This window comes from Balaenoptera acutorostrata, chromosome 3, assembly GCF_949987535.1.
Source record: "Balaenoptera acutorostrata chromosome 3, mBalAcu1.1, whole genome shotgun sequence".
Taxonomy (NCBI): domain Eukaryota; kingdom Metazoa; phylum Chordata; class Mammalia; order Artiodactyla; family Balaenopteridae; genus Balaenoptera; species Balaenoptera acutorostrata.
Genome location: NC_080066.1, coordinates 135,774,417 through 135,787,554, shown reverse-complemented (window position 1 = coordinate 135,787,554; position 13,138 = coordinate 135,774,417). Strand labels below are relative to the sequence as shown.

General features: G+C 43.7%; 1 long non-coding RNA gene across 3 annotated transcripts; it reads right to left on the bottom strand.

The window, feature by feature from the left end:
* Window positions 1-690: 690 nt before the first annotated feature.
* On the bottom strand, window positions 691-12,033 carry LOC103019281 (uncharacterized). 3 transcript variants are annotated; one of them, XR_452019.2, is made up of 5 exons: window positions 11,847-12,033; window positions 10,049-10,143; window positions 9,721-9,854; window positions 4,860-5,002; window positions 691-1,041 (listed from the first exon to the last, which is right to left on the bottom strand). It is a non-coding gene; the product is annotated as an uncharacterized LOC103019281 (long non-coding RNA). The 3 variants fall into 3 exon arrangements; XR_009007701.1 differs by having other exon boundaries at window positions 4,860-4,973; XR_009007702.1 differs by lacking the exon at window positions 691-1,041 and adding an exon at window positions 4,247-4,365.
* Between the last annotated feature and the right edge of the window lie 1,105 nt (window positions 12,034-13,138).

The following is a 13,138-nucleotide window of genomic DNA, read 5'->3' as shown; positions in this document are numbered from 1 at the left end:
AGAGCTATTGTTTAGATGTATTATAAAGATAAATATAATATGTTGCTATATTAGAAATAACGGCTGAAAAAAATTTATCTATTTGTTAACCTTACTAAGAAAAAATCTAATACATGTTAACATTTTTATCAAACACAGCTATGTTTTCCAAAACAAAAACATTAGTGAGAAGAGTGGTATTACTATACATTTTTGCAAATCTCTTTAATGCCTGGATAGCTGGATTCTCATATCTGCTTCTGTATTCGATCTGTTCCAATGTCACATGTTACATGACATCTGGAAAACCCCCCGGTACACTCATGAGAGAATGAGAGTTAAAAAATGGAGATAGGGAGGGAGATGCAAGAGGGAGGAGATATGGGGATATATGTATAGCTGATTCACTTTGTTATAAAGCAGAAACTAACACACCATTGTAAAGCAATTATACTCCAATAAAGATGTTAAAAATAAAAAGGAGATAACAACTTAGTATTATTAAAATAGTTTTGCCTTCACAGACCCCCCTGAGAGTGTCTCGGGGACTATTAGGGTTCCCTCAACACATTTTGAGAACTGCTGTATTTGGATAAGACTGACTCCCATAAAAGCAAAATTAAGTTTACTATCTAGTGAAGAAAGCACTAGAATTACAAGAGTAAAAGTTCCATTCTACATATATAAGCTAAACAGAAGTATAAAACACAGTATCTATTTTAAGGGGCTTAAATTTTATTTTGCAATAGAGTAGTGGGGTATATTGCATTACTCTTCAAAATATCAGCTGCTCCTCTTACAAGGAGCACCTAAATGGGCCCACCCAACAGAGACTATCCCTATGGGAAGATTATACTCTTCCCACCCTATTGTGTTCATGTCTGTCCATCTGACTCACTTTGGCCAATGAAATGTGAGTGGAAGTGGCATGTGCTACTTCTGTGCAGAAGCTTTAATGACCATTAATGGATGCTTTAATGGATAGGTGATTCTTCCATCCCTCATCTCCTCTCCCATGAGACTCACAACGTCCAGGAAAGAGCTGCTTCTTCAGCCTGGGTCCTGAAATGAAGGCAACATGGAGCAGAGCGGCAGTTAATCCATGCAGTGCATGTAACAAAGCAGCCCACTGAGATTTTTGGAGTTATTTGTTACCACAGCATAACTTAGCCTATGGTGACTGATAAAGGTGGGATAAGGTACGTATAGAAAAACTTATATATCAAAGAAGTATCATAATAATTATTCCCACTTATTAACCAGTATAAAGCAAAGGGAAATCTATGTCAGTATCCTCAAGTTTTAAGCAAATATTTAATTAAATGTAACAAGCATTATGGAGTCAGGCTCTATGCTAGACACTGAATATCCAAGGGATGAGTAAGATATGGTCTCAGCATGGAAGGAGGTGGTGGGAAGCACAGCTTTGACACTGGAAGCTTAGCTCTGCTACTCACAACTGTATGACCTTGGGTAAGTTTCTCTGAGCCTTATTTTCTCACCTGTAAAATGGATATAATAATACCAACTTCAGATGATTGTAAGAATTAAATGATATGATTATGTAAAGTATGTAGCAGATAGCCTAGCATAGTGTGTATTTTCAATAAAGACTATTTTCCTTCCTCATATGTCTCCCCATCTCCCACCTCCCACTCCTAGATGAGGGTCTTAGGATTCTAAACTTAGCTCTATCTACTGGATTTCTGAGTTACTTTTCTAAATTTTAGTCTCTCCAAAAATAAAAAAATTGCATATGTACCACATACACATACATACACACACAAATATATTCATTTAGTCTGTCACTCAACTAATACTTATTAAATATTATACTCACTTCACAAATAAGAAAACTCAAGCAGTGAGAGGTTGAATAACTTCTCCAACGTCATATGTCAGCACATATATATTTAACCTCATTTTCTTAATGGCTGATAATATTCAACAGTATTAATAGATTACAATTTACTTAACTATTCCCTCTCTGATGGACAGTTGTAAGATGTATTATGTGTTTACTATCACAACAAAGAAACATCCTTATACAAATATTTTTTTATACATATGTAACTACATTTTAGGATAAATTCTTAGAATTGGATTGCCAGGTCAAAGAGCATAGAAATTTAAATTCTGATAGGTACTGTGAAATTGCTTTTTAGAAAGTCTTTGCCAATTTATACTCCTGCCCTCGGAGAATGAACATGCCCTTTCTTCAGAGCCTTATCTACACTATCTGCTAAACCTTCAACAGCTTGTGCCTCTGGATCTGGATCATGTTCCCAAGAATACTCTCATTGGGCACTGTTTAGGAAAGCTGCTGAACGGAGAGGACCCGTATTTTTGTGCCTGGTGGGTTAATGCCTTCTTTCTCTTCTTTCACATACAATGCATTTGGGACATCTGGCTGGAAGTAGGCTTTGATCTGCTCTGAACTACACAAGAATAATTCATCTATCTGAAAGGTAACTTGTATATTGATCCAGAAACATTGCAGGAGTGTAGCTTTTTCATTGATTATTTGATAATGGGTCATTTCATTTTTATCTACTTCTGACTTCTCTGTCTAACTCGGATTAAAAAACCAGGTAACCCTGAGCACATAATTCATCTCAGTGGAAAGCATTTTGCCTGCCAATTCACATTAGCTCAAAAAGTGACCCGGCAAACCTCTAAGTCCTTCAGAGCAATACATTTTAGAGATGGCTCTTCCAACCTGCCTTATTCTTGTTTAATATCTGGACAAGACACTATGGGAGCATTTAGTTTGAAGCAAATTGCATCTCATATCTTCTTGGAATGAGGCAAAAGCAAATTTAAAACATCTTTCAATGAAGTGAGCCCACATTGACAAGAGTACATGTATTCGCTTCCATTGTATGTTCTTAGCTAATTTACAACTACATTCATTGAATTAATAATGATCAGCTGGGATTCACAGAGGCCTGATACCCAGGGCTCCATTCAGGGGCTGCTGGCCTGATATTTAAATATTTATTGATGATAATTGGGTGACAGACAGGGATGGGCTCAGCCAGAAATAAATTCAATCTGCTTGCACAAGCATCCTAGCCAAGAGTCCTCCTTAGGCCACATAGATACAATACCAAGAGAAATGGGAGGTGAAAAGAACATTGAAGATATGTGAAAACTAAGAAATTGAGTCTTATGATTGCTTTGTTTAGTTAAAGGTAAAGGAAAACTCCTTAAACATTTTTTTTAACCAAATTGCCAACAAAAAGATGAGAATGTGGAATTCAACACTGCTTTCCTGGATTCTGAATATTTCCTCCCACTTTAAAAAACATTTGAGTGCTACCAGGCACTAGGCATTAGATCTGTATAGAGACTAAAAGGAGACCCAAAGGAAAAAAAATGAAAGAGGTAGAAGGTAGAGGAAAAAAAGGTAAGAGAGGGAAAAGAAGTTGATCAGAAAGAAAACACTGGAAAAAAATGATAAAAGATCCTTTTCAACCCATGACCTACCTTAATAGCACTTAGAAACATGTAGTCACTATTCTCCCCCAACACACACACAAGATGATTCAGCCTGCTGCCTCTACTTGACAAATAGGAATATTACAGATAATTTAGCTATCAGTGTTAATCACCTTACTGGAGCATGTATTAGTCAAGATATGCCAGGTTATGCTGCAGTAACAAGGAAACTCAAAACCTTAATGACCAAAAACTACAAAGGTTATTTCATGCTCAGGCCACGTGTCCATCTCAAGCTGCAGGGCATTCTGCTCATCAGAGTCACCCAAGGACACAGGCTGACAGAGCAGCCAATGGCCCTGCAGAAGGAGAATCCTGCATTGGCAATTAAATGATCTGGCCTGGAAGGAAACAGCACTGATGACCACCACAGGGGACATGCTTAAGACAGGTGTGGCTTTGAATCCCTTCTCTGCTTCTAACTAACCCCGTGAACTTGAACACATCATTTAAACTCTTGGAGACTCAGATTCCTTAACTGAAAAATGGAAATAATACAACTTACTCATGAAGTTGCTATAAAGAATAAATGAGATGATAAATATGCAGAACCTAGCACATACTGGGGGCTCAATAAATGATAGGCTCTTGGTTCTTACCACATTAAAAGACTTCCCAAGAGCCCAGTGTGCTTTTACTCTCTTGCACTACGTTATACACAAGATTCTTTAAAATATATATTAAACCACAATATGCACGTATCTCAAGGCTCTCATTGTCACCTACTGTGGTTTCCAACAGCTCAATTTTGTACATGGGGAAAGGTGACCTGGAGGTGATTGAAGAATTCAGCCGAAGTTGTTCCATAGTCAAGAAGGCGTAACAACCATCCTTGTGTCTCCTGACGTCCACTGCGATCTCCATCTCACTGCTACGCCTGACCTACTGTGCATGGGAGCAAGAAGGGAAAACAATATACCTCACCCCAGAGAGCATCTTTGGCAGCAAGCTTTTAGACAAGGAGCAGGTAAGTCAAAAGGTTACTTTCTATTCATATGCAGTGATTACTCTTCACTGTATTTCCCATAATAGCCAAGGAAAGCTAAAGAGATAAAAAAAATGATTACAATTATAATAACCATAATAATGGCTAACATTTACTAAGAACTTACTCCATGCCAGGTCCTATTCTACAAACTTTTAGAAGATTCTCTCATTTAATCCTCACACTAACACAAGGAAGTAGGTGGTAATATTACCCCATTTTGCAGGTGAGAGAACTGAGGCCCCATGAGGTGAAGCATCTTGCCCAGGGCATCCTAAACAGTAAGCGGTAGTCAGCAGGCAAGCCCAGACAATTTTATTTTGAGTCCCATCGTCTTAGCTTCCCCACTATGGTTCTAATTCATATACAGTCACTATTTTGAAATCTTGCTTACCCGGAAAAGGGAGTGGTGGCTGATGGAATTGCTCCACAAGTTCAAGGGCTAAGAACTGTAGGTTCATTCAGACATTCTGTTGTATTCTTGTCCATCATTATACTCAGCATCTCCCTAGCATCAGACAATTAAACAGACAAGTTCTTGAACATGTAAAGAAAGAGTAAAAGAGGCGGATCAGAGCACAGAGAAGATGATCAACTGATATTTACCAAACACATGAATGTCAAATTCATCATCATTAATTGAAGAAAATTCAAACCGATGTTCTTCCTGTGCTAGTCAACAACATCCCAGACATAAAAGAAGCTCATTATTTTAACTTCATCAGCCCCTTTACACAAGATATACATGCCAGATTCTGAATATTGAACCTCATTGCACCACTGCCTTTTTATAAACCAAGGAAGATAGCTCATGGAACAAAGTGCTTTAGGGAAGTGTCACAGGGTGGAAGAAGGAGAGGGAATTCACACTTATCTCCAGGGAGAAGGGGGGATCCCATGGAAGGAGCAGGCCAGCTCCCTCAGTCCTGACAGGTACTATTTCAGTGTTACGGGACCAATAAATTGGAGAGAGAATTAGTACCTATTATTTTAATACTCAGCTAAAAGAAATTTTTTAATTCCATATCTATGAATTTTCAGGGAGAACCAAGTAGTCTGCACTAACCCCAAAATGTCACAGCTAATGCTCTGTCAAACAAAACAAATCTCTCCCCTAATAAAGACAACAATATTAAATGGAATTCTGTGTGTTTTTAAATGCATAACCAATTAGCAATCACTCAGTAATGAACTAATAGAACTTACAAGGTTCCCCTTTCTGATTTTGCAGAAATATTTGTAAATTAATGGGATGTGATTTATCAGACTAAGCTCACAAGCTATTTCCAAGTCCTTGTTCTTTTTCCTTTCACATGACAAAGTGGGCTGCAACTAACAATTTCTGTGGTCACAGTGTATGATCACTATTGTTAAGTGGAAGTTATAGGGGTAATAACAGCAGTTGGCCAGGGTAGGTTAGGATGGCAAACAAGGCCTTGTCAGTCAGTGCCCCTCAGATCACATACTTCCACCTGCTCCACATCTCCTTAGCTGTGTTTGTTGAGAAAGATTTAGCCTCAGCAAGCTGGTGAATGGTCCATGACATGCTCCGGCAACGGGGATCAGAAACATACAAGCACTGAAAACTTGTTGGCGAAGTAGAGGTCAATCCAAATACATAGGCCTTAAAGCAAAAGTTATCAATTTGTTATCAGTGACTTTAAAATCAAATAGAACAGACCAGTTTCACTGTACCAACAGAGGGTCAAGGTAACCCCAAAGGAAGCCCTTTGGCTTTCTGACTGTCAAGGAGCCTTGATTCAGAAATGATGGAGGAGGGCTTCCCTGGTGGCGCAATGGTTAAGAATCCGCCTGCCAATGCAGGGGACACGGGTTCGAGCCCTGGTCTGGGAAGATCCCACATGCCGCGGAGCAACTAAGCCCATGCGCCACAACTACTGAGCCTGCGCTCTAGAGCCCACGAGCCACAACTACAGAGCCTGCGTGCCACAACTACTGAAGCCCACGTGCCTAGAGCCCGTGCTCCACAACAAGAGAAGCCCCCGCCATGAGAAGCCCGCGCACCGCAACGAAGAGTAGCCCCCGCTCACCGCAACTAGAGAAAGCCCGCGCGCAGCAACAAAGACCCAACACAGCCAAAAAAATAAAAATTAAAACGTTAAAAAAAAGAAATGATGGAGGACTTCTGCTTAAGTCCTGAGCAGACTTGCAGCTCACAAGGCTACAAGTCTTGTAGTCAAAAAAATAAAAAAATAAAAATAAAAATAAAGAAATGATGGAGGACTTCTGCTTAAGTCCTGAGCAGACTTGCAGCTCACAAGGCTACAAGTCTTGTAGTTAAAAAAATAAAAATAAAAGAATTTAAAAAAGGAAACAATGGAGGACTTCTGCTTAAGTCCTGAGCAGACTTGCAGCTCACAAGGCTACAAGTCTTGTAGTTAAAAAAATAAAAATAAAAAAATTTAAAAAAAGAAACAATGGAGGACTTCTGCTTAAGTCCTGAGCAGACTAGCAGCTCACAAGGCTACAAGTGGCCTTCCCCATACCTTTGTGTTTTCTGGGGGCGTGGCACCACCACCATGCACATATCTATGTGCTTATTATAAGACACAGTTGTTATTTTCCTCTAGGCAGGAATTAACTATCAAATGGCCTTATATAGGAGCCATAGCACCTGTACCTTTGATATCCAAAAATGTTTACTCTTCAAACTAATGACGGTACTGTGGTCTTGCCAATCAGCACCAAAATAGATCAGGTCACACTTCTTGCTAGCATAGTAGTTTTCCACTGTTCCACAGAGTGCCAGGGTTTCAAGGAGGGGCTCCTCCAAGAGAGGAAGCAGGGAAGTGAAGGTCAACAGGGTGAAGCATCTCTCCCACCTCCACAGCCATGGTTTCTGCTTTATCTGTTATATCAGAGATATGGTTTTTCACTTGAGGAGGGGTCCGGTTCCTTAAAAAATTTAAAAACCACTATTCTAGAAGATGCCCAGGTTATCAGAATAATAAAATCAGTATGTAGAGTGCCTCATCCAAGAGAAGCAGCTATGTGTGTATCAGTGTTCTGGGTTTCCAGGGTAAAGTATTTCCCTTTCTCAACAGTGAACAGTAGTTACCCCTCAGAACTCCAGGAAGAACCAGCAACCCTGAGTGCCTCAACAGCCTAACAGAGCCTCTACTTGATCAATCTGAAGAAGAAAAAAGCCATGTAGGGGAAGAAGAGATATGAATAAAACAAGTTAAAAACAACAGCAAAACAGCAGCACTATGCCACCATGGAAATGCTATATTATTAACTTGCTTCATGGGAATTTACCCAGCCCTCTGCATGCGAATGGTCCAACCCAGCTATTGAAAGGTTCATGCAGACTGAAGGAAGTTGAGAGACAAAAGGAGCTGAGTAGAGGCCGTATCTGCACTCAGAAGGCCTGTGGTGACCTATCAACTCACAGTCCTGCTGAGTCTATAGAGAGAGAGAGAAACTAGACCCCGGGGCTGAATCATCGGTAGTCAATTCTGAATGCATCCCCAGACAAAACAGCAGTCAGACACCCTGGCACCAAAGACACAACGAAGAAAATGCTGGGGAAAGATCTCTGTTTAAAGGTCTGTTGATTCCCAAAGAGCCCTATAGCAAAAAGTCTTTGACTCCAAATGCAGCAGACTGTTTCCATCCTCGTTGTGCCTGTGACACACACAGCCTGATGTGAAATGAGCCTGTGCTGTTCTGACGTTCATCCACTAAGCAGGAAAGGGTATCCAACGTAGAAGAGCAGAAAGCTCTTCCGGGAAGCATCCAGACCCCTGGATCTAAAGGCGTGATGTGGATCCTAGAAGCCTGCATGTGGGACCCTCCTATGAGGCCCCCTAACCTGTTCTGTCTCCTAGGGACCAGACAAGAGTAGGGGGGCGGGTCTCACTAGCCAGGGAGGAGAATGGGACACAGAGTGGATGGCGGACGGAGAAAGAGACCCAAGGTTTGGGCAATGGGGTCTCCGAACGCCCAGCCTACTTCTGGCTCCTGGACCTGAACGGCTCTTCCATGCAGACATTCCAGTGCCTCTTCTTTGGACATCCTGGGACATCTCCCTGCCTTACCTTTACCCAAGTTCCCTGCCTTTCATCACCCCTAATGCTTTTCCACTGACGAGCTCCTTTCAGAGCAGGCCCAGGTAACTACTACTTCTTAGGCCATAGGCCCAAGACATTGTATGCCCAATGGAGCTTCTTTGAAGAGCCCAGGGAGGGCCAGTTTAAATGACCTTTCCTCCAAGCAGTGCCTCCAGAAGCTCCACAATGCACCTCTCTGCCTCAGAGCGTCTACCTGAAGATTTAGAGGCGGAAAAGGACAGAGTTATGTGGGTTATGCACTGCTGGGTTGCTTTCTCCGACCCCCAAAGACCTTCCTCCATCTTCTCTCCAATCTGACCCAGGACTCTGAAGTCATAAACTAGTCCTTATCCTTTCTCTCCCCAAATAAGGCAGATTCTTTCATAGTGATATTACCAAGGCGTCCACTCATCATTAGCTTGGAATGGAAGTTCAGCAACTTTGCTATGGCGTGGCTTTGCTCTGATGTTTTCATTATGATAACTACAGAAGAATTTGGGGACATTTTATAAACCCCAAAGTCTTAAAGTGAATTTTTAGAGATTCATTAGCTCATGAAATCTTAGGTTATGTCATTGTTGTGTGACAGCCAATACAGAGGGATCTGAAATATGTGTCTCTAGTGACCACATGGTTTCTCAGAGTGAGACTTCTCCATAGCCAGGGGCCAACAGATGACCAAGTGACTAGCTAGTGGAGGTGGCGTTGCCATAGGAAACCAGAACTTCTGACTCTTAGCATTTCCTTAGTCCACTGGGGGAAAAGGTTCCAGTTCTTATTTCTGTTTGCCAGCAAAATGTTCAGATGTCTAGAATCCATCTGTGAAGAGCCCCACAAGAATTTGGCAGTCACATCAGAGCAAGGGAGCTCGTTCAGAGTGATTAGAATGGAAAGTCATAGCAGTAACTTTCTAATATCACTAATCTGCAACAGATTTGCATTCCTTAGGGGGCCGAGCCATCACTTAGCTTATTAGGAAGGAAAGGCATATGGCTCAGTCAGAGGAGTTTGGATCATCTCAGTACAATAAGGTTTGAAGGCTGAGGGCATACCCACCAGTGAGAGACAAAAGGTAGAAGATGGGGCCAACAAGGCAGGACCAGGTAAGCAGCAAGGAAATGAAAGATGGTGGCAGATGTCACAGTCCTCTGGTTATGAATGCCCCATCCCAATCAAACTTACCATGGAGATATTGGGGTCAAGCTCTCTGAGCAGAGCCTACATCTGCTACACCAGAGCCACCAGGCTCTACTTCTTGGAAGTCTGGTCCATGGACAGTCATCTTTCCTTATAACTGAATGGTACAGGATAGTGACCTAGAGGAAAAGTTCAGAGGGAATTTCGCTTTGAACTCTGAAGCCCACGTAAGATTCCTCTTAGCCTAGATTTCTTAGGCAAGGATTAAGGGCTAAAGCTTTACTCAGGCAATACAATGCCAGGGCAGTGAAAATGAGGGGAAAGGAGGGTCAGTCTGGAAAGGATGGAAAGTAAATGCATGCTGATGTCTTACTGTGCTGTCCACTGCTTCCCAACAAGTGTTAAAGAAATGAAGCCCTTGCACAACGGGTGTACCTGCTTGGCCACAGCAGGACATCTCTGGTCAAGCTATAAAGAGAAAAAAAATGTACCTCAGGACTGTCCATCAAAGGGAAGAATGGAGAGGGAATTTACCCATCTCCAGTCTTGTTGGCCGAGATGTGGCCCATTTAACTCCCCTGCATTTCTCAGTTGCATCGAACGGCTCTGCCCCCACCAAGTGCCATGACGCTCATTCACATCCAGAGGCGCTGGGAGGAGGCAGAGCCTCTGGGCACCAGAACCGCACCAGAGCCTTGCCAGAGTTGACCCACACTGCAACCGCTGAGACGAGTAAGCAGCTGCGTCCAGGAGGCAGGGGAGGCCAAGAGAATGGGGGCACCTGAGATGTGGCCATAAACTGACATGATCTTTAGTTAAAGCAAACTGCTTCCCCTTGCTCCTGATTTTCAGTGTAGCTGTCGTCAATTCTGAGCTCATCACTGCAACTGGTAGACTCTGGAGTTGAGGAAGCCTAATGTGAAGCCGGGCTCCCCGAGCCTCTGCCTCTCTAGGTGACCTTCTGGAAGGGAAGGTGCCTAATGCCTCTTTGCACCTGCTCCCTGAGACAGGCTTTCCACTTCCATCCACAAACACATTAGTAACCGGATGAGATCAGGTTTGGCCCATCGGGCGATTGTGGGATTCCACTCTAGCTCTTGGCTTGATGATGCATATCAAAAAGCCAACAAGAACTACACATCCCCTTTCCCGTATATTGAGGCAGCACAGCATCAGGCTGAGGGTTTTAGGTTGGGCTCTGGAGGGAGACAGCCTAGAGTAACTGGGGCCACCACCTCCTAGTTATGTAACCTCTTTCTCTGTTCTCTCATATGTAAAAATGGACATAAGGTTAGGACGCCCTCAAGGAGCTGTTGGGAGGGTGAAGCGAAACATTCCCTGGCAAGTGCCTAAACAGTACCTGGTACCTAGAAGGCATGAAATATTAGCTTTTAATAGTTAGAAATTCCCTTGCCCATTATTATTTCATTTTTTTTTTTTGTCCTTGATGCCAAAAAGTCGGGAGGTAAATTGTGACTCATTTGACCTCATCGCTTACAAACCTGTTTATTCCTCCTGAATCAACTTGTTTTTTTCCCTGCTCTGTTGTATCTGCACTGTCATGGGAACGTCCTTTATAACAAGCTGCATCTTTTATCTCCTTTCCTATCAAGCTTTCCTCCTTTAACCTGCCCTATCACAGCCCCATTTTTCCGGATAAGGTAACTGGCCTCTCCCTGGCTTGCGTCCCGCACCCAGCACCCTTCCTAGGGTAGGTGGCAGGCTGAGCGCTGACCCTTCCACGTTTTGTGTCTGGAGAGGGCTGCGGGCTTCATTAAAGGTGAGCGCAGCCCTGCAGGACCCAGCTGTCACCATCTGGCGTGCTGGGCCGCAGAGTGCTGAGGAGGAGGAGGAGGAGAAAGGGTTCTAGAAAAATCACTCCACAGACGCTGCAGCCTCCAAAGGCCAGCTCCCCGCCCAAACCATCCGCGAGCCACTGGGTATCAGCCAACTCTCTTCTGGGGATGTAGGAGCCAACGCACCCCCATTTTCTCTTCCCCAAACGAGGCATTCTGTGTCCTAGGACAGTGAGTCTCTCGGGTAACGGCCAGTTTATTACTCGACATTTGAAACTCAAAGCCTCAGAAACAAACAGGATTGCAGTTTCCTCGATGCTCCTAAAGCTACAGATTTCCACGTAACTTCCTTGGGCGCCCAAAGGTCACACTCACCTGCGTGACTCCTTCACAACTACCAAAAGCCCCCAGCGGCGGCTTTCCGGGGCTGGCGGCCTCCCAGCCCGGCCCTGCCTAGTGTAGAGCGAGTACACGGTGCGCGGGAGGGCGCGGGGCAGCTGGCGGCGCCTCCCCCCGCTGCGCGCTGCACCATCTGCTTTGCAGGCTGACCCTCCCGCCGGCCGGGGAAGTGACCTGATTGGCTGAAGGAAAAACTGCAGCAAGAGCTCCCGCCGCCTGGGGTGGAAGAGAACCTCCTGCTGCTGAGGAACTGCGCATTTTCGGGCGGCGCCCGGTACGGACTGAGGTTGGGGAGGGAGCCCCCCGAAGGTCGAGGAAGATCCACCGCAATCCATCGCGAGCCCTTCTGCGTCAGGAATCCCAGATGCACCAGGAAGGAGAAGGAGGCTAAAATAAAGGGCCTGGCCTCACAGTGCTGGGAAACTTTTAATCCGAAATAAAACAAGCAAGGCAAGTTTAGATACCGCCTGCTTTCGGTAACAGCAGTTTGTTCAGGCCCCAGTTAAACCCAACAAAATGTCAATAGGTATAGCCATGCAAATTGCAGAGCCTCTGACTCAGACTGTCAAGGTATAACATTAATTTTATACAAACCAATTTAATTTCTGTATCTGAGCCCCTGTTCTGCTGATGGTAGCAAACACATTCTTGTCAAATTTAAATGTGTCCATGTACGTGTCTTCCCCAGCCCCACTCTGAAGCCTAATGTGAATGCCCCATTCACATTAGCCTCTCTCAGCCCCTCCTGCCCTTCCAGGGGCCCAGGACGGTTGGGTATTCTCTTTGCACTAAGAAGAGGTGCCAGGACTCCACGAGGCTGCCCTCAGGGCCCCGTGGCTGTCCCCTGGCCCCATGTGCCTTCTCTACCTCTGTGGGTCCTTGGGCAACACCACGGGCAAGGAAACACAGGTCACCCGTGCTCCGGGGTCATCCAGACCTAACTGGGGTTTCCATCAACATTCCTCCAAGCTGGGGTTTGGTTCTGATGGTGTGAGCCTTTCTCTGAAATACTCCTGACATCAAATTCAACTTATCTCCTAACTCAAAAACCAAAACCAAAAAAACTTCTCCAAAGCCAAGAAAAGGTTTGTATTTGGCAGGAAATACTGTCCTTACATAATTTATTCATTCTTTCCAATGCTATTGTTTATGAAGTCAACCTTATGCCCTGTCAGGTTTGTTTGGTTTTTTGTTTTGTTTTGTTTTGTTTTTACTTTTGGAACTCAAAAAACCACAGTAATAGTAGCAAAATAATAATGATAATAATT